Raw genomic sequence first — 23101 nt, forward strand, 5'->3', positions numbered from 1 at the left:
TACAGTATGTGTTGGTATTATATTCAGAGGGTACAGTATGTGATAGTATTATATTCAGAATGTACAGTGTGTGGTATTATTATATTCAGTGGGTACGGTGTATGGAAGGTTTATAATCAAAGAGTATAGTGTATAGTAGTATTATATTTAGAGGATATAGTGTCTGGCAGGTTTATAATAATACTTGTTTTCATATAGAGGATGAGAATGCGCTGACATAGTGAGGAGACGTCTGGGCGTCACATTCTACAGACAGAAGTTTTAGCTGGACCAGGCGGTATGTACCATCTGAATTAGATAAGGGAAGACTATAGAGAAGACGTCACCTGTAGTCACTGATGTCATTGTGTATTCTCCTCACTATAGAGAAGACGTCACCTGTAGTCACTGATATCATTGTACATTCTCCTCACTATAGAGAAGACGTCACCTGTAGTCACTGATATCATTGTGTATTCTCCTCACTATAGAGAAGACGTCACCTGTAATCACTGATATCATTGTACATTCTCCTCACTATAGAGAAGACGTCACCTGTAGCCACTGAAATCATTGTGTATTCTATTCACTATAGAGAAGGCGTCACCTGTAGTCACTGATATCATTGTGTATTCTCCTCACTATAGAGAAGACGTCACCTGTAGTCACTGATGTCATTGTGTATTCTCCTCACTATAGAGAAGACGTCACCTGTAGTCACTGATATTGTGTATTCTCCTCACTATAGAGAAGACGTCACCTGTAGTCACTGATATTGTATATTCTCCTCCCTATGTCCTATCAGAGCTGTAGTCGCTTGTCAGTTTTACAGTTATGGTCAGTGAAACTACAACTCCCAGCATAACCTCACCACTGCATAAAGGGGTACTCTACAGGAAAACATTTTTTTTTATCAACTGGTGCTACAAAGTTAAACAGATTTGTAAATTACTTCTATTTAAAAATCTTAATCCTTCCAGTACTTATTAGCTGCTGTATAAGCGCTTCACAGGAAGTTATTTTCTTTTTTAATTTATTTTCTGTCTTACCACAGTGCTCTGTGCTGACACCTCTGTCCATGTCAAGAACTGTCCATAGTAGGAGCAAATCCCCATAGCAAACCTATCCTGCTCTGGACAGTTCCTGACATGGACAGAGGTGTCAGCAAATAGCACTGTGGTCAGATTGGAAAGAACTACACAACTTCCTGTGGAGCATACACCAGCTTATAAGTACTGTAAGTATTAAGATTTTAAATAGAAGTAATTTAAAAATCTGTTTAACTTTCTAGCACCAGTTGATATAAAAGTAAATGTTTTCCAGTGGAGTACCCCTTTAAGTAATTCTGGGAGCTGTATATTTAAATGGTGAAAACTTCTTTAACACTTTCCTATTCTGTGGCAACTGGTATATCTGATTATTATACTGGAATTTCTCACAATGCGCTACAACAGTGGTGTCTGTCACAACAGGCTAAAACTTACTGAGAGGGGGGGGAGGTATGGGGGTGACACCGTTTTCTACCGCACCGGGTGACACCAACCCTAGCAACGCCACTGGAGAGATGCGTAGAGCTCTGGTCATCTAAGAAGAAGATATCACCCTTGGGCACTTGCGGCAGCTGCAGTTAGGACTTAGAACAGCATTTGCACCCACAGGATTTGACAGTTACACACAGTGTATCTGTGGTGTCCCAGCACCAAAGGCTGTTCTGTGGGCTGCGGATCTGGCATGCCTGCTGCTCTTGAGTTGGGCCCACTATTGCATTGTTCATTATGTTCAAGCACTTTATTATATTCCTTCCATTTACTGTATTTTATGTTATTTATGTGCTGTACCTTTAAAGAAGAGATGCAGTGGTAACCAAGTGACCCTGTCTGCACAATGGGAACCCCCAAATTGTCCTGTATATAGTGTGTGGGAGGGGGGGGGGGAGTTCCCCCATTGAGGTTCAGCCCAGTTCAGTGCTGAGTTCAGTCTAGGTTTATAGCCTAGCTCTTGTGCTGAGTACTGTTGTGTTGAAAGTGTTGAAAGGAGGTGAAATTCAATGTATGGTGAATCCAAAGTGAAGCCTGAGAAAATCTCTGAATCAAGTCAGCCCTGCCATTCTGCAAGAGTTCCCTGTACAGTGTTGAGTCAAGCCCTGGCAGTGTGAGTAATTGGACCTTGTCAGAACCCTAGTCAGCGTGGGATAACTTCTAGTCTCATATCTCAAGTCCATAGAATTCAAGTGAGTGAAAAGCACGATAAGTCCCAGCAAGGCAACAGGGCTCCCAAGGTTTACACTGCTTCCCTTCTCCTCTACTCTGTACTGTGACCCACATTTATCATTGTCTTTAGACAGTTTTTTGTGTCTAAAAAAGGGGCAAAAAAGGAGCAAGCAGGGTTTTTTTGTGCCTTTTTCCCCCCTTTTTGTTAACACATTTCTGCTGATTTTGAGTTGTAATCCACAGATTTTGGCAATACACATGATATGGAAGGGTTTTATCGACTGCGCCTTTTTGTGAAAAGGAGCAAAAAAGATGCAAATCCACTGAAAAGTCTCTAAAACTACTCCAGCCCAGACTTAGCTCAGCTTTTTGGTGTATGTGAAGAGAGAAATTTCAGAAAATGTAACCTGCACAACATTTATCAAATGCCCTTTAACCATTTAACAAATCTGGTGCTCCTACACATTACCAGCAAACAAAAAAGGTGTGAAAAATGCTTCACTTACACTACAATGATAAATGTGGGCCTGTGTGTTGAACCATATACACTTGCTCAGTAAAAGACAGTTATCCATAACCTGATGTCGGTGTGTTTCTTACCCCCGTGTCTGGCTCAGGAGACGCTTTCTCTATAGGCTAACGGTCACGAAATGACAATTGATTTGAACACCGGTGGCACCAAATATCCCCTGAATATAGTAGTAAAACACATTAGCCCACATTTATAATTGTCTTTAGACTGTCTTTTTGTGTCTAAAAAGTGGCAAAAAAACAAGCAAGCAGGTTTTTTTGCGCCTTGTTTACACATTTCTGCTGATTTTGAGTTGCAATCCACTGATTTTGGCAATACGCATGATATGGAAGGGTTTTAACTGCACCTTTTTGTGAAAAGGAGCAAAAAAGGCGCAAAGCCACTGAAAAGTCTCTAAAATTACATCAGCCCAGACATGGTGTTGCTTTTTGGTGTATGTGAAAAATTTACCAAATGCTCTGTGACCATTTAATGAATTTGGTGCTCCTACACATTACCAGCACACAAAAAAAGGTGTAAAAAAATGCTTCACTTACACCTACAATGATAACTGCGGGCCATTGCACACAAGGAAGCTGGGAATTTAAATGGGGAGTGTATGAAATAAATAGAGGAAACAAGACACATAAAGGAGGTAAAGCAGAGAACATAACGGACAAAACAATCCGTTACAACCCCTGACATCATGTATTTAAATCTAATGCAATTCCTCATAGAGTTGTTCATAAATTTGAGGGATTGTCTGAGCTTTAATTATTTTCTTTTTTTATTTCACTAGGGGTCCCAGATGCTGCAAAAATAAATAATAACCTGTACTGATCTGCCCTGATCGCCTGTCACTGCCATTCCGAAGGCTCACAGTCCTTGATGCACTAAGCTTTTTCTGTCCAAGACTTATCAATGCTACGGCCAGTGATTGGCTGAGTGGGCAGCTCCTGCAGGGTTGGCATATCATTAACCCCTTAAGGACGCAGGACGTAAATGTACGTCCTGGTGCGGTGGTACTTAACGCACCAGGACGTACATTTACGTCCTAAGCATAACCACGGGCATCGGAGCGATGCCCGTGTCATGCGCGGCTGATCCCGGCTGCTGATCACAGCCAGGGACCTGCCGGCAATGGCCGACGCCTGCGATCTCACGGGCGTCCGCCATTAACCCCTCAGGTGCCGGGATCAATACAGATCCCGGCATCTGCGGCAGTGCGCGATTTGAATGAATGATCGGATCGCCCGCAGCGCTGCTGCGGGGATCCGATGATTCATAACGCCGCACGGAGGTCCCCTCTCCTTCCTCCGTGTGGCTCCCGGCGTCTCCTGCTCTGGTCTGTGATCGAGCAGACCAGAGCAGAAGATGACCGAAAACACTGATCTGTTCTATGTCCTATACATAGAACAGATCAGTATTAACAATCATGGTGTTGCTATGAATAGTCCCCTATTGGGACTATTCAAGTGTAAAAAAAATGTAAAAAAATGTAAAAGTAAAAGTAAAAAAAAAGTGAAAAATCCCCTCCCCCAATAAAAAAGTAAAACGTCCGTTTTTTCCTATTTTACCCCCAAAAAGCGTAATTTTTTTTTATAGACATATTTGGTATCGCCGCGTGCGTAAATGTCCGAACTATTAAAATAAAATGTTAATGATCCCGTACGGTGAACGGCGTAAACGAAAAAAAATTAAAAAAAGCCCCAAATTCCTACTTTTTAAATGCATTTTATTTAAAAAAAAAATTATAAAAAATGTATTAAAAGTTTTTTATATGCAAATGTGGTATCAAAAAAAAGTACAGATCATGGCGCAAAAAATGAGCCCCCATACCGCCGCTTATACGGAAAAATAAAAAAGTTATAGGTCATCAAAATAAAGGGATTATAAACGTACTAATTTGGTTAAAAAGTTTGTGATTTTTTTTAAGCGCAACAATAATAGAAAAGTACGTAATAATGGGTATCATTTTAATCGTATTGACCCTCAGAATAAAGAACACATGTCATTTTTACCATAAATTGTACGACGTGAAAACGAAACCTTCCAAAATTAGCAAAATTGCGTTTTTCGTTTTAATTTCCCCACAAAAATAGTGTTTTTTGGTTGCGCCATACATTTTATGATATAATGAGTTATGTCATTACAAAGGACAACTGGTCGCGCAACAAGAAAGCCCTCATACTAGTCTGTGGATGAAAATATAAAAGAGTTATGATTTTTAGAAGGCGAGGAGGAAAAAATGAAAACGTAAAAATTAAATTGTCTGAGTCCTTAAGGCCAAAATGGGCTGAGTCCTTAAGGGGTTAAAGGGGTACTCCAGGGAAGTATATACTATATGTTAAATAAATGCTTCAAAACCCCCAAACTATCTGGATAAACCATCCTGACTGACCTGCATGGCTCCTGTGGCCCCTTTTGTCTTCTCTGGCTGCTTGACATTTTTTGCCATCCTTTCCTCCCCTTACCAACATCTACCAGCAATCATTGCAGCTCTTCTCTGCTAGCCAGCTTACTTTCTGAGAGCAGCCCCCACCCTCCTGCTCTGAGTAGCAGAGGGAGGTTTAGTGTCTGATTGACTGAGGCTGCAGACTCCTTCCAGTTTTCAGCACTAAAGGGAGCATGAATCAGTGCAGGGCAGAAACCACATGGTCTGTGTCTCTTTTAGGAAGGTGTGGAGGCTGCTTTCAGAGAGTGATTTCGACGGAGACAGAGTGAATGTCTAGATGATGTCATTCGCTCACTTCCTGCATGTGACAACCAAAGAGGGGAAACTGCTCTATATAGCTAATGAATAATATTTAGACAATTAAATAGGTTGATGAGAGGGAAAGTATGAGCTATGGGTTTACTGCTCCGGAGTACCCCTTTAAAACCAGGAAAAAGCTGAGAGCACAGGGGACCTGGAGCTATTGGAACAGTAATCCCAGAGTAGGCAGGTGAGGTATGATTTTTTTTTGTTTTTGTGAATAAATAAATAATTAAATAAATAAATTACTTAAACCCTGGGAATTGTTGTTTTGCACCAGCTGGAGACACGCTGTTTGGAAAATACTGTACTATTAGGGGCTCATTGTTATGTCAAATCCTGAACTAATTGATGATTCTCGGAATATATGTTGAGTCAGTGATACCTTATCTAAATGTCTATGTTTGAAGTATCGTTATTCCATTCAGGTTTTATTGTAAACTTCGAAAAAAAAAAAAAAGTGAAACATCCACTTTCAAATATTAGACCAATATCCCTCATAACAGCTTATGGCAGTGAAGGATTTCATTTTCCAGTCCCTTACACTGTCGTCTAGATCAATATTCTGTGTAATTACATATCTCGGGGGCCATAGTCTGTCAGATAATGAGGACCGAAGCATTATCCTTAACTTTTCTCAAACTGTATGGCAGTAAATAATATGAGCGAAGTGAATGGTGGGAAAGGCTCAAACAATTTCCGTAGTTCAGTGACTGCTGTGGGAGGAAAACAAACACATTTTCTGTATTATGACAGATCTGGCGGAGCTCAGTGTTTCCATGGACTTATTAAATCATATATTCCCCAGGGAGAAGACATTTCAGAGCAATTGTATAAAGAGTCAATATGTAATTCTATAGAAGGCATTATGGTCTTTTCTTTCCTGGATTGTAGAACCATCTTCAAAAGTCTGGACCATTAATCAATATATCAAAGGCAGATTAGACTATCTGGCATTAACGTATTGTTAATGCTGTGGGGGGGGGGGGGGGGTCAGAAAAAATGTATGTACTGTAGGAAGGATATTAAGATTTTTTAATTTTTATGAAATCTTTCAAAAGCTGGAGGCTAGAGATTCTCATGGCAACATTTCCTGTTGAAGGTCAGAAAGTGCTTGTAAGGGTCCACTTCACCAAAAACATCAATGTCCTTATTTATGTGAACACATAGATGCCACTATGAAATAGTTTCTAGCCTTTCAACAAAGTTTGCAGACATCAATAGTACAAGTGAATATAAGAAACTTTGTATTATATCTTATTAGAGAAAAATCCTCTTTCTTCACTTATCTTGCCCCCTTTTTCCCCTCCCCCTTCCCCGTAAACTCGTGGGTAACACTTAAAAAACTGCTAAAAATCTGTCTCAATATAGATCATCTCAGATTGACTATACAGATTGTCTATACAGATTGTATTCGGGACTGCATAATGGAACTGGCCAGTCCACTGATTGACAAACACCAATGGAGCCCTGGAGAGCCCATTGACTTTAATTGGGTTTGGTGGGTTTCATGCTTTCTATCATCTTACTAGAAATTTAAATGGATTTTGTGACAGAGGCCCCAAATGGACCCTCAGATGCTGATGTGAACTTACCCTTACACTGCTCAGTACTGTTTTATAATATCCTATATGCTGCTGCTGCTTCCAATGGTGTGCTATGGAGATATAGGAGAATATCTCCTCTCCTGTGTTTCCTTTATGGGAGAAATTATAGCATCTAGCCTCCTCCTACCAGCTCTAGGACAACTTAAAATTAGAGATTGAGCCTGCGGAGATGAAAACTGCAGAAAATTGCATATGCAAGTTATATAATGTCTAGAAATAGTGCTACTACTCATGTACTCACACTTGACACAGCTTATTTGAAATGTTTGTTAAAAGGAAAGTCACCATTTAAAGCAAAGTAGGGAGGAGATATCTGGTATATGGTGATCTGGATTCATGCAAGGTATCCATGACAATACTGCATTGGACAGAAATTCTTACAATAAATGTTGTCCTTGGGCTCTCCTAGGCTGGGTTCACGTTTGTTCAGCATCCGGCTCAATGAACATAACCTGAACTTGGTGCAATTGATACCACAACTTATGATAAAAGTGGAAATAGCATCAGTTATTTAGGATCCAACATTTATTAATTGTGCATGCCCGACAGAGGAGTGCAGCAAGATGTGTTCCCTGCCCGGTACCCATCTGGCTTGTTTAACCATCCAGCATCCAACTTGAGATGCCAAATAAATGTAAACTGTCCTCTTCAAATTAATGGGATCAGTTCCACAATCTGTTTCCCTAAAGTGTTTTTTCTCCAGTGCCGGAGGGAAACACCACCAGACAAAGACAAAGCACATGTGGGAAAGGGGCTTTATCAATAACTGGATCTCAGGATCTCTTAATCAGGATTTAAGTTAATCATCCATAAAGTTCAAAACAGGTAGTCGGCACTATCCACTAACCACCAAAATAATTACTTGGGGGATAAGACAGCTCTCACAGTAACACAACAATACCTAATGATGGTGCAAAAGCACAGAAAAGAAGTATGAAGGTGCTACTGTCCTTAAAGGGTTTCTCCAAATGAAAAAAAAAAATCAAATCAACTGGTGGCAGAAAGTAATACAGATTTGTAATTTAATTTAAGACTTTCAGTACTTATCAGTTGCTGTATGCTCCAGAGGAAGTTGTGGAGTTCTTTCCAGTGCTCTCTGCTGACACCTCTGTCCATCTCAGGAACTGTCCAGAGTAGGAGCATATCCCCATAGCAAACTCCTCCTGCTCTGGACAGTTCCTGACATGGACAGAGGGACAGCAGAGAGCACTGGGGTCAGACTGGAAAGAACTACACTACTTCCTCGGGAGCATAGAGCAGCTGATAAGTACGGAAAGGGTTAAGGTTTTTAAATAAAAGTTTATTGCACCAGTTGATGTAAAAACACTTTTTTTTCTTTTCAAGTACCCCTTTTAAGAGATATTCACATCTTAGAAAGTAATAGTATAATGCTAGATCACCTGGCTGTGCAGGGAGCTGCAGATGGCCCCATTCACTTAAATAGGTGCCTGAGGGCTGTTGTGCGGGGGAGAGCAGTCAGAACACTCAGCAGTAAAATTACATTGCGTCACCATAATAGGGGCCCAGGGCTTGGGCCCTCACTGACCATAAAATATGCTATCACTTTAAAAGATAGAAAGAACCTTTAAAGGGGTACTCTGCTGCTCCAGCATTTGGAACATCTTGTTCCGAACACTTTGAGCGGGTGGCGGGGGTCATGATGTCACAACCATGCCCCTTGTGATGTCATGTCACACCCCCTCAAAGCAAGTCTATGGGAGGGATTTGACAGCCACCACAACATCACAAGGGGCGTGGGAGTGACATCACAACCCCGCTGCCCACACATAGCATTCTAAACAAACGCCTGGTGCTGCAGAGAGATCGAGGGGGTCCCAGCAGTGGGACCCCACGATCAGACATCTTATCCCCTATTATTTGGATAGGGGATAAGAGTTCTAGGGTCAGAGAACCCCTTTAAGTAATGCTAGATACCTTTAATTCTGAGGATTGACAAGGTTCACCATACAAGTCAATGTGATCCGTCGGGATCCAGTGGTGACTCAGTAGAGTCAGTTGTGATCTGACCCGTTTGGGGCTGTTCTGCACACAAAAAAGAGAACCGAACGGACCCAGAATGGGATGGAGCCCCATGGCAATGTGAACCCAGCCTTACAGATAGTGGGAAAACACCTTCTAAAACAATATTCTCTCAGTAGTTTTTGTGACCTTTGTATTACAGTATGGTTTCTACACCGATACAACTCTTGGCTATTACCAGGAATTGCATTGCTGAAAATAAAGGTTTCGTCAATGTAACGTTTTGTAATGACTATAGTTATTTTTTAAGCCTTAAATCACCTCTGCGATTCAACATTCACTGTATTATGCATCTGAAGGGATTGTTCTCTCTGAAGTCAAGTAGGGTTTATAGTGGGCTGATTATCATTGTCTATATAACATAAGAAACCAAGGCTGAATTATTCTCATTACAGATCCTTGTCAGAAGGTTCAGCAGAATAATATCATGGATAAGGGGAATCTGACTGTAGCCTGTGATGGTAATAGCTTTTAGTCACTGGGGCGTCTTGATTGATATACTATAGGCCAGTGTTTTTCAACCAGGGTGCCTCCAGCTGTTGCAAAACTACAACCCCCGCATGCCCGGACAGCCTTCGGCTGTCCGGGCATGCGGGGTGTTGTAGTTTTGCAACAGCTGGAGGCACCCTGGCTGTGAAACACTGCCGTAAGCAGCATATTATCAGTTATACCCATCCTATAGTATTCATCTAACGTCATCAAACTCTTGCAACCATTCGGTTATATCCTACATTTGCCCTACTGTCTGAAAGGGGCGTGCATGTAATATTTGCCATCCCCCAGTAGACTTCATCAGGTCGCCGAAACTCTGTCAATGTGCACAGGTTCTACATCAGGAATGCACAGGCTGCCTCGATGTAATGCTTATGCAGAGCACCATATACGAAGCAGTGTTTATGGAAAAGGTAATGTTTTCCAGTCGGAGAACAAGTGATAGTTAGACTCATTCCTCCCTGAGGGCCTACACGTATAAATGAGTTCTATCAGTCACATAAACCCACAGGAGCAGATTTGTCACACCATCCTGGTCCCAGACTATCAAAATGCAATGATTGCATGAACAATCTCTTCTCAAGGCAAGATATACCTACTATAATGTACTGTAGTTTATATATATATATATATATATATATATATATATATATATATATATTTTTTATTTTTTTATTTTATTTATGATGACACCACCAACAAGAATTAGCTTCTCTATCAATGATAACATGGTACAGCATTTAAAAGGACCATGGCAAATTTGAAAAGATTAATCATACATTTTTCTTTCATTTTCCCTTGTTATCAGATACGTTTGACGGACTCTATATATATTTTCTCACCAATCACATACAGCGCAGATTACGATTTAAAACCCATCATATTGTATTTGTTACAAGGGTTGTCAAAGTTTAAAAGGAATTTTTTTTTAAAGAACTCAAGTGTCAAAGAGGCTTAGCTGAGCTGAAGCATGCATGCCTTCTCCCTCCCCCACCCTTCTCTGACTTGATTTTTTGATGTAGAGGGTTCAGCTTTAAGCACTGAACAGTGTACTTCAATCAGTCAAGAGAAGGAGAAGGCATGCATGCTGCTGCTCAGCACGGACACCGCTTGAGACTTGAGCCCTGAGCAGGATCTAGTGCTCACAGAGTTTTGTTAGATTAAAGGGGTTATCCTGGAATAGAAAAACACAGGAAATTTCTTTCCAAAACGTTTCTTTCCCGTCTGTTTCCAGGTTGGGTGTGGTTCTGCAGCTCAGTTCCATTGAAGTGAATGGAGCCAAGTTGTAAAACCACGCCCAACCTGGGGACAGACAGGGAGCAGTTTTGGAAAGAAATTACCTGTGTTTTTCTATTCCTGGATAACCCCTTTAAGGGTTCTGCTTCACTTTCCAGAAACAGCGCCAATCTTGTCCATGCTATATCTGATAGCATTGTAAAATAGACCATTTATTAAGATCTTATAAAATCCAGAGGGAAAAAGTGAATTCCCAAAATGTTAATTAATAACGTCAAAAGAATAGAAAAAATTGGCAAAAAATTATCTGACATTCACAGCTGGCCGTTCTGCCACTGCAGGTGCGCTCTGATGGGTCTTCTTACTAGGATCTACTGATTGTATTCCAGCAAGAGGGGTCATGTTTCCTATCTGGAAGCAGGATCATGTGGGCATAGCCTACTTCAGAAATTCAGAATTTGTTAGGCTATTCTTTGGCCCTTTTTGGGTACAGTAAATACAAGAATTGTTAATTGTTTAGCATGCAAATTCCTACGTGTTTCTGTCCTCATAATATTTTAGTTAGATATGTGGAGATCCTCAGAGGAACTAGTGTAGAGAAAATCCAGTAATGGTATATAAAGTATAGTAACGTGTAGTACTAGGAAGGCCATATTGGAGTGTACAATTTATTTAGTGCCCCCACACACTACATACAAAAGTAAAATATTTGGCGACTACCTAGTGTCATATGGCACCTAAAATTTTTCTTTGTTTGTACCGGGAGGTTTGCATCGCTGCAGTTGCATGGCCAAAAGCAAACACGTAGTTCTTTATACTCTATCTGATATTGTGCCATTCAAGTAAATTTTGCTGGGTTGCAATACAAGGCACAGCCCACTGATAAGAGTCAGAAAAAAACAAACATTTAGGGGGGCATTTATAAAAATTGGCATCTCTGTTGCCAGTCTAAATGAATGCCCCACCAGCGCACAGGATTGCAGGTTTTATGTAGAGGCATCTCCACCAGATCTGAGCTAGTAAATATTAGCACAGTTTAGAGTTGTTAGTAAGCATAAACTGTGTTAAATTTAGCAAATAGAGCAGACACGCCCGTTCATAAGAAGCCACACCTCCTCAGAGGCACGCTCCACTCACTAAGCGAGAATTGGAAAACAATGAAAAAGCTGCATAGTTTTGGTGAAAGGACCTTCCTTGCGCAAAGGATATGCAACTTTTTGATTGTTTTTGCCACAATTGTATTAATAAATGCCCCCCTTAATCTCAGATGAGTATCTTATACACAATTCTGATTTTGTAGCATATGTTCAGGCTTTTGCACTTGCCAGTCCATTTGTTATTTTATCAACTTCAAGTGATAATTTTGGGAAGCCAAATCCTGTGGTCTCTTTCAGGGCTTCCTCAACCTGGAGAGCTGCCTTTCCTGACCCTTGACCTTACATGTCAACTCTTAACAAGATTAATGTAATACTGACTCTACAAGATTAATTGTGACTTTGTAAGTACTAAAGTAGTAAATGTCTGTGTACAGAAAACCCACAGACCGATCCTACATGAATCCAGTTTCCATCCATCCTTCACACACAAAGAAAGGCATCATATACAGGTACCATCGCAACCCTGATGACAGAGACCTGCACCTACAAACACTGTCTGAGAAATTCAAACAAAAAGGATACAAACTAAGGATAATCAATAGGAAAATACACTCTGCCCTTCAAACACCACAGGAACACCTGCTACAATACAGAGAGATACAACCATCACCACGCGTACCACTGGTAGCCACATACAATCCGGCCCTTGAAGAAATACGCAAAATTATCAAGGACCTACAGTCGATGTTGGCGGAAGATGAGATGCTAAAAGAAATCTTCCCTGAACATTCCATCTTGGCCTTCAAACAACCACACAATTTAAAACAAAAGCTGGTGAGTGTAAAATTACCAGACACAGACAATGGGACCAAACCCTGCACCAAACATCGCTGTAAACTCTGCCAACATATCTGCACCAAGATGGAAGCCCCCCACAACAACAATACATATAACATTACAGGACTATACTCCTGCACATCTCCAAATGTGGTCTACATGATACAATGCACCAAGTGTGATATGGGATGCTACATTGGTGAAACCGAAAGGAGGAATCTACACAGAAATTCCATCAACCGCCATAAAGAAAATGACTACTGCACCTCAGTTGGACACCATTTTACCCAAACAGTCCACTCCATACATGACCTTACAATCAAGATACTGAGAGGGAATTTCAAAAACACCCAAGAGAGTAAGACATTTGAAGCTAAAATGGTACTGTTTTTTTTATTCCAAAAACAGGGGACTCATTGTTGATTTGAGCTTCTTATCGCATTATCAAAACTTATTTTAACCTGTGCTGTACTGTATTCTCATTTGTATCTCACTTTGTCCTGCTTAAAGGAGTACTCCGCTGCTTAGCATTTGAAACAAACTGTTCTGAACGTTGGAGTCGGTCCCGGGAGCTCGTGACGTCATAGCCCCACCCCCTCATGATGTCACGCCCCGCCCCCTCAATGCAAGTCTATGGGAGGGAGCTATGACATCATGAGCTCCCGTCGCCAGCTCCAGCATTTGAAACAGTTTGTTCCAAACGCTGATCAGCAGGGTACCCCTTTAATTACAGTCTCACCCCTGCTCCCCCTCCCTCCACCCCCCTTTTTCTCATCCTTTTCTATTTAGTCTATGTTCCTATAGCAGGACAATTTATGGCCCATCTTAGTGTGAATCCTCCACATCTATTGTCTTAACCCCTGCATATTTATGAGATGTAACCTGCTTGTGAGCTTCAATTTGCTTTGGACTTGATAAAGGGAGGAATCCCGAAAGCTTGTCTCTACAAAATTCTGTTAGTCCAATAAAAAAGCTATCACAGGATACTGCAACATTTTTTGACTTGTAATTTTGATTTGTAAGTACTAAAGCAAATACATCAACTTTAGCAGATGAGCACTCCAGGACTTGGCTCCACAGAGCTCCATAAGAATGACATAGAGAGAGGAAAGAGGTTGGGATACGAGCCTTAATTGTTTTGGCTGGTGGTGGGATGTGGATGAGGCGGGTTGGAATACCGAGCCTAAATAGTTACTTTTGCCATGGCTGGTAGCAGGATAAGGATGAAACTAAAAGTGTTCTCCAGTGGCCTTAGACCATCTCTGAAACTCACATGATCAGATGGACCGCTGATGTTCGATCCCGGAAGTCCCATTCAAGTCTATGGGACCTCCATAAGGAAACATCAGACAATCGATCTGTTCATGTGAATTTTGGCACTACACTTTACAGGGTTTTTCGACATTCCGCAGCTAAAATTCCACATTGTAATGAAGTAATGACTACAGGCACTTTATGTGCACAGTTTATTCATGCGGAATTCATGCCGAAATTCTGCATATGTTTGAAAGATGCATAATTCCCAGCCAAATTAATGCAGCAGTGGAATTCACGCATCTATGCTGAATTTTTGATGTCTACACATATCACATAGCCTAAGACCTGGACTACACTGAGACTATTTGGTATCAACTCTTGAGTGACAGCTGCAGCCTGGTGCTAAACAGTTAAAATCCATTGGTTGTACTTCAAAAAGTCGCAGGGAACTCCGGTACTTAAAGAGTAACTGTCATGATCTTGTCACATTTTATAATCCTCCCAGTTCACTGCCCCCATCATGATAAACCACCCCTTTCCTTTATTTTTTATTATTTTTTAGTTTTCTACCTTGATATTGTATTCCTTGGTATTTTCTGCTCAGTCTCTGTCAGATTCACAGACTGGGAAGGGGTGTTCCCCAGCAGGCGTAACATGAAGAATATGGATTATATGAAGCCATACAGGGGAGAACTTCCTTCACCACTCACTACTTACAGCCTAGAGCAGTTCAGTGTGTGAGATGAGCTAAGATAGGCTAAGGCTGCACACACACCCCTCAGTACTCCAGACTTCATTTCCTGATTTTGGAAAATGCAAAAGAGATGGGGGGGGGGGGTGCTCTGGACAAGAAGGGAGACACCTCAGATTTTTTAAGCACCAATAAAACTTATAAAACTTTATTTTTTATTTTTTAAACAAAGTACATTAGAATTTTTTTAATGTACCATAAGAAGTGTAATAGCAAAATAAGTTTTAATGACAGTGCCAATTTATTATTCCCTATCCACAGAATAAGGGATAAGTGATCACATGGGGTCTGACCACTGGGACCTCCCGCGATCTCCTGCCCGGCTCCCTGGTTGTTCCCATGCATGAAACAGCAGTCAACATGCCCGCTCCATGCATTTCTTTAGGAGAGCTGGAGATACACAAGCGCTGGGATGCACGGAGGGGGGGGGGGGTGTCTGCCACTACTCTATCTGGTTGTCAACACAGCTGCGTGCAAGGAGCGGTGGTTGCTCTGTGCATGGTGAGAGCCGGGGCGCCGGGCAGGAGATAGCGAGGGTCCAAGCGGTCAGACCACCTTGATCAAAAATGTATCCTCTATCCTGTGGATAGGGTATAAGTTGTTAAATACTGGAGTTCCTCCTTAAAAAGGATGCAGTGCTACAACAGTATTCTATCCTTTTCATTGTCAAAATTGGTGTGAGTCCCAGAGGATAGACCCCACTGATCCTAGAGTGATGGCATATCCTAGCTACATGCCAGTGGTCTTCCAACTGTGGTCCTCCAGATGTTGCAAAACTACAACTCCCAGCATGCTGGGAGTTGTCGTTTTGTGACATCTGGAGGTTTGCAGTTTGAAGACCACCGCTATATAAAATCACTTTCTGAGATGGGAAACTCACATCTGAATTCTTAGTAGAGGTATTACCTACATAAGCAACAATAGTTTAGATGATCACAAAGCTAAGATTATACTTTGTAATTCTTTTTCATAAATATTTAATATTACCGATCACATGAACTCACAAATACTCATTCAGCCGAACACTAAGGTAGAGGTCTAGCCTGTTGGAAAAACTCCAATAAAGGCATATAGATACATTACAGAAGCTGATGGTCTTTCGCTCAGTGCAAATTACTTTTACAACATATTTAAAAATATATTTTAAAACCCATAAATCAATAAATAAATAATAAAGTTTAATTTAAAGACAAATGTAGCTGAGCTGCAATCGTCATGTGTAGCGACTTGTCAGCTCCTGTGGTCTTTAACAGAGCTGCAGATAATCCCATTCCATGTTTAACCCTATAATAGTGGCTCAAATAACAAAGTCAGCACTGCTATGTCGGTACAGATGTTAACCCTTAAAAGTCTCGTGATGTCTTACCCAGCTACCATTATTTGGCAAGCTTCACCAGCAGCCCTATGGAAAAACCACATGTAAAGATAGCTTGAGACGACAATGGGCTCGGCAGAATAACAGGTTCAAGCTGTTTACATCAGCAGAGTTTAGTTTGTCATTGAAATTTCAGAATTATCTTGCGCAAAAGTATCCAGGAAAATCCCCCCCCCCCCCCCCCGGATGAAGAATGAACCTCATTCCTCTGCTGTCATTTTCTATTCGCTCCGCAAATAGCACATATAAAGTTTTATCACTCACCAGTTTTGTAAGTTGTCGAAATTTCTTCGTTGACTCCAATTGTTTTCTTTACCATCCACTAAAACATTGTTCTTGATGTCGACGGTCATTGACTCCTGGTCTGGAGACTTTACAAATAAAAAGAATGGAAAAATTCTAAAAAAAAAAAAATTATCATCTGTCTGAAGAGACCGAAAATGGGATTCATACATGTTCTCCTTCCCTGTATCTTCACGTCTGGTCCATCGTTCTCGTCTCCCTTTGTGTGTGTGTGTGTGAATGATGCAGCTACCTCTCCTCTGCTCTCCCTCCCTTCCAGAACTGTAGCCTTTTCTTGACAACTGTTGAAACCCTCAGTGATAGAAACATCCTTCTATACAGTCCTCTGCATCCCAGTAAAATACTCTTCCCACTGATCCAGGAGTGCCCCCCTCCCGCTCCCTGCACCCCCCCCATCCTACTATTTACTTTACATGTAATTTGCCATCTCATCTTCTTGTTGTGTTCCCTTATTAGGCTGAAATCACTGGGCTTTCCTGAAAATAGTCTTCCATCATGCCTTGTTACAGCTCTTATGTAGGAGCCAGATTAATCATTACATGTTCCCAATTAAGCAAGGTAACGCACTGGAGATCATTGTCAGAGAAAAGGCAAAGAGAAGGTCTTGAATATATTACGAAATACCAATTTCTTAAATACACTGCAATGACTAGAATATCTTTCTGGTGGCGCATTCAAAAATGAAAAGTTCTCCGATTTGGCATATCCCTGCTCGCTAAAAGGATCCTTTAAAGGGGTACTCTGGGTAGCCTAACTTATCCACTATCCACAGGATAGGAGATACCTGTCTGATCAGGAGGTGGTGGTCTGACCCCTTTGATCTCGTGTACAGGGCTACTTATCAGACTTTGGAGTACTTCTGCCCCCTCCTAGAGAGGTGCACTTGTGTGATGGCCCATAACACAAACAATGTCTCTGAAGATGGAGGCAGGAGCCCTCTGGGGACTGACAAGTCCTGATAAGACACTTATCCCCTATCCTGTGGATTGGAGATACGTTAGGCTCCACGACTACCCCTTTAACAATAAGAAGATTCCAAAGTGTCCCCCTGCTTGCAGCCCCAATGATCAACTATAATCTGTGGGGATCTCTGGCAGAAAGGACTCTGCACACTGAGGAAATTCAAGGAGTAATTTCCGTGCTGAATTTCCTTACAGAATCAGTGCAGCCCAAAATCTACACTTATTTCACGCAGAATTGTACAGCAAAAATAGCTTCAGAAATCAAAGCCCTTTTCAGGGCAAATTCTGGCAAAAGAAATGATATGTTCAATGGAATCTGAATTAGCGTTGAAAGTTCTGCTACTGAACTTTACAGTGTATACTGAGCAGCCGAATCCTATTGAGATCAAATTAATTCCAATGTAATTGATTCAGAGTGGAATGGGCCCTTAGTGTACAATTGTTCTGCAGCAATGCCACAGGAAAACTGGAGTACTACACAGTGCCCATTCAAAATAATGGATTGTTCTGCTGTGTCAAAAAGCAGAACAAAAAAAAAAAAAAAATATATATATATATATATATATATATATATATATATATATATATATTTGTACCCCCACCCCCATATTAACTCATAATACCTTACTAGGCTATAGATTTAGCCAGCTGCAACTTTATAGCTGGCATGATACATCTTTGATGAAATGCATTGTGCTATCAGCATAGTGAATTTTACAATGAGTGGGGACAGCTGTCTTTGACAGGTGTCTGTGCTACCTTGCATATTTTTTTAAATTCTTCCCCCTTAACTAGAGCGAATCTTTGATGCCACTCCACTTCTCTTAAGTAAGCCCCTGATATTGTTTGCTTAGCTTGGTTACACTGTATCTGGGGAGGCAAAGGGTGTCCTGTTTAGAAGCAGAAGGTGCACCAAATTGCATAAAGCATTAGTGTTGCTCGCGAACATTCGCAATTCGAATATTATTCGCGAATATCGCATATTCGCGAATTCGCGAATTTCGCGAATATAGCGCTATATATTCGTAATTACGAATATTCGTTTTTTATTTTTTTCTTCACAGCACACATCACAGTGATCACCCCTCTCTGCTTCCAGCTTGTGTGGTGTAAAGAAGGCTGTAATACTACTGTGTGAGACTGGCACGCGAAAATTCGCATATGCGCAAATTAGCATATGCTACTTTTCGCATATGCGAATTTTCGCGTATGCTAATTTTGTATATGCTAATATTCACATATGCTAATTTTCGCATACGCGAATGTTCGCATATGCGAAAATAAAATGAGAATATAACGAATATGCGAATATTCGCGAATATATGACGAATATTCGTCCATATATTCGCGAATATTCGCGAATTCGAATATGGCCTATGCCGCTCAACACTATAAAGCATCACTGGCTTACTATTCAGTAAATGGAGCAGTGGACTTCGGTCAATTATGTGTGGTGCTCCATGCTGTTCCAATCGGGTACCACAGAAACTATTGTGTAAGTGACCAACTATGTTTATACAATGCAGATTGCATACGCCAAGTGTGTAGAGCACTGTGCTGGTGCGCTGCAGCCCAGAGATGGTGCGCCAACGCCATACCTAATCCTGGTACAGGTAATCCACCACCGCTTTCCAGAATTACTTAGCTGCCCCAAGAGAGTCCCTCCGAGTCCCACCTTTTAACATCTATAACAAGCCATTTCAGCTAATATAATGCAATGCTATTCATGCTGCAGTGTGCAATTTGGTTATAAAAACATGCTTTAACTAGAGATATGTGGAGAGCAAAACAAGAATGTTATTTCTTTCTGTTAACAATACATTTGTTGAATGTAACATTCCTATTCAGCTACAACTTTATATAAAACGTATGTAAGAGCCTTGAGTAATTCTATAAACTGTATATTTATAATACAATCATGTTTGTTCGAGCTCTCTGGGCACATTTACTAACACCAGGTGGATTACACAACATCTTAAAAAGAGTGCTGTTTAGGGGCAAAACTATTGGAGGTGCCTGATGGGGACCAATAACAACATAGGAGGGCACCATTACTAGCAATGTGATATTATGGTTTAAGGACCCTGATTCAAGCTTTGCTCATGGGCCAAAAGGTTCAAGTTACTCCTCTGGTGCTATTATACCTAGAGCCGGTCCTTAAAGGTGCTCCAATAATATAATGGGAAATATTTCTTCATTTTATATTACTACTTAGTTTCTACTCTAAGCAGGGGGGGAAGGAGATTCAGCTGGTTTGCACCGGTCCTCATAAAATCGGGTAGGAATGGGATTCATGAACTGTTTTTCTTAAATTTTATTTTAAAAAAAATACAAATAAATCAGCCCTCAGCTCCTGGTACTGCTGCTATACGCTTCTTGTGAGTTGCCATTGTCTACTCCAAGGAGATAAGCCTATTAAAGGGGTACTCCGCTGCCCTGTGTCGGAAGCTCCTCTCCCCAGCGTCCGGAAGTTTATTGTTCCGGACACTGTGTGCAGGCTTCCGTGTTCAAGGCTGCCCCTTGTGACGTCACGCCCGCCCCCTTCGTGAAGTCACACCCGCCCCCTCAACGAAAGTCTATGGGAAGGGGGCGTGACGGCCATCGCGCCCCCTTCCCATAGACTTTTGCTGAGGGGGCGGGCGTGACGTCATGAAGGGGGCGGGCGTGACGTCACGAGGGGCAGCCTTAAACACGTAAGCCCGCACACAGCGCCCGGAACAATAAACTTCCGGATGCTGGGGAGCGGAGCTTCCGACACAGGGCAGCGGAGTACCCCTTTAAGCAAAATCCAGAGCCCAGGAAATGGGTCGGGCTACCTGGAGGCAAGCTGCTATGTTGTATGTATTAGCACTTACATTCACTGCATTTGCTGGGCCGGGTGCAGAGTAAGGCTAGGTTCACACTACTGAAATTCCACCTGCAATTCCGCTTTGAAATTGTAGTCAGAAATTCTACTTTCTAAAATGTGCATGCGAGTCAATGGGTTTTCCGTGCACCCATTCCCACTTCAGAATTTTTTAACCAGAATTTGTGAGAGGAATTCCCCCTTTCAAATTTCTGCCTGAAGAAGGGTGGTGCTCTTTCTTCAGATGGATTTTTGCAGCAGAATCCCATTGACATCAATGGGGTTCTCATTTGAAGGCCGATTTTTACCAAACGCAGAATAGAGGCAGATTGACTGAAAATAGGCTTTGGAGGCGGAAATTACTCTACCAAACTTTTGCAAGCAGACAGGTGGAACTTCAGTAGTGTGAACCTAGTATAAGGGTCTATTCACAAAGCAGAATTTCTACTTGCGGAATTCCGCCTCAAATTAAAGCCTATAGAATTCTATGGGATTCCGCACTCCCATTCACACTTCTGAATTCCACAAGCGGAAATTTAGAAGTGTGAATGGGGGTGCGGAATACCATAGAGGTCTATGGGCTTTAATTGAAAGTGGAATTATGCAAGTGGAAATTCTGCCGTGAGAATAGAATCTAAGGCCATATCCACATGGTGTAAAATGTGCGGAATATCCGGGTGGACATTCTGCACATTTGTATGATTCAGTGGGCGCTAGGACCACTCAGAAATACACTGTCTTATAGATGGAAAGTTATTTCCCAGTGGAATATCCCTGTCGAATAGTCTGGAAGAATTCCGCACGGACATTCCGCCATGTGAACATACCCTAAGCCTTGCTGCTTAGTGTACTTAGGTAAGGCAGGAACTTTGGGGGAGATTTATCAAAACCTGTGCAAATTAAAAGTTACCCAGTTGCCCATAGCAACCAATCAGATTGCTTCTTTCATTTTGCAGAGGCCTTGTTAAAAATAAAAGATGCAATCTGATTGGTTGCTATGGACAACTGGGCAACTTTTCTTCTGGACAGGTTTTAATAAATCTCCCCATTTGTCTTTTGACAGGAGTCCCTGCTTTTCTACAAACTCGAATTGGCCATTGAATCTGAAATGAATTTGATGGCTGATTCAATCGAATTCTCCCACAATGAATTTCTGGAGGTTTCACTTGCCAGCAGATGGGAGATTTCAGCTCGAAATCTGCAGAATTATTAATGCAGCACTGGACCATTTCACAGTCTGTAACTCAAGATCAGTAATGACTGGACACTGCTACATGAAGATTGATTCGATATTCTTTATCAGGAAAATTATACTTGCAGATGAACTTTAGTAAAATTCCCAACCATGATTAATAAATTCTGTAGCAGGATATCGTTTTATGTGATAGGTTACAATATATAGAGCATTAGTCATTACATAATTATGAAAATTCTATGTAATTTCTATGATCTCTAAAGTATGTAAGTGGTGGCAACGTCAATGTATGTTGTAGACCTCATTATTTTGTATGTGAAATAGCTTTGTAAGTCTCGGTATATATGGTTAATAACATATGGAAAATAACATATTTAAAGAGTTTAAGTTTATAGTTTTTAAAGGTTACTTTTCAATTTGTTGCATCCACAGGATACAAGGTCAAACTTTTGGTAACTCTGTAGACTGCTGCTAAACAGAGCAGTATACGGAATTACTAAAAGTGCCATAGACTTGCTTTACAAGTGTATTGCCATACAAGTCTATGGGACTTCCGGCACTCCTGTATACTGCTTACTTTAGCAGTTAGAACTTGTATCCTGCAACAAAACAAGAGGTCCCATTTAAAGGGGTTAGTCTAAGAATAAAATGCAAAGACAGAAAGAAAAAAAAAGGGCGCTCTTTGTTGTGCTGTTGTAGGGGAAAAAAAATGGACAGAACCCACCACCTCGTCTTGGGTGTCACACTTGATCCACTGGGGTAGTCCAACAGAACAAGCAAGACCCTGTGGGGGTTGTGTGGTGGGTGGGATAAGTGCAGTATGCAGATCACTTTCCCTTGTCCGTATCCACAAGGGTACGGAAATGTAGAAGTAGAGTGAATAGAAAAAAGAGGGAAAATGGGTGGAGCGCTTCTGCTAGCAATGACGGGACTCAGAACCCCACGGTTGCACAGGACGATATTTATTTAACCCCTTCACGACGAGCGACGTACATGTACGGCGCCGCAAAGTGTCACTTGGCGCGCGGCGACGTACATGTACGTTGCGGAGTTCCGGGAGCGCCTCGTCACCGGTAGTGGTGATCGGGCCGGGATGACTGCTGTTATCTAACAGCAGGCATCCCGGCACATCGCCCCCACATGACCACGATGCGCGCAAATCGCAGGTCAATTCAGACCTGCGATCTGCGCGATTCCGGGTCATACGGGTCAATGGTGACCCGGAAAATAAGAGGGATCGGGGGTGTCCGAGACACCCTCGATCCGCCTGAAGGGATAGGAGTTTGGTGGCAGGGGTGCCACCCCTCCTATCCCTGTTATTGGTCGGCCGAGCGACCGACCGATAGCAAACCGGGGGAGGGGGGTTAAAGTTCGGTTCCCCCGCTTTGCCCACCTATCGGTGTCCGGGCAAAACGGGGGAACTGTCCAGGGAAGGTCGGCGCCGAAGGTCCCTTACCTGGATCCCGGATCCCCGAGTAGAGTGAATAGAAAAAAGAGGGAAAATGGGTGGAGCGCTTCTGCTAGCAATGACGGGACTCAGAACCCCACGGTTGCACAGGACGATATTTATTTAACCCCTTCACGACGAGCGACGTACATGTACGGCGCCGCAAAGTGTCACTTGGCGCGCGGCGACGTACATGTACGTT

At 41.8% G+C, this 23101-nt stretch overlaps 1 protein-coding gene across 1 annotated transcript in view; it reads right to left on the reverse strand.

Moving 5' to 3' along the window:
* HRH1 (histamine receptor H1) overlaps nucleotides 1-16759 on the reverse strand; it is a 266814-nt gene extending 250055 nt beyond the window's left edge. The window contains exon 1 of the mRNA XM_056524275.1: nucleotides 16412-16759. The gene's annotated coding sequence lies outside the window, so the exon portion shown is untranslated. The remainder of the gene's footprint in view (nucleotides 1-16411) is intronic.
* Between the last annotated feature and the right edge of the window lie 6342 nt (nucleotides 16760-23101).

The sequence above is a fragment of the Hyla sarda genome, chromosome 6 (assembly GCF_029499605.1).
Source record: "Hyla sarda isolate aHylSar1 chromosome 6, aHylSar1.hap1, whole genome shotgun sequence".
Classification (NCBI taxonomy): Eukaryota; Metazoa; Chordata; class Amphibia; order Anura; family Hylidae; genus Hyla; species Hyla sarda.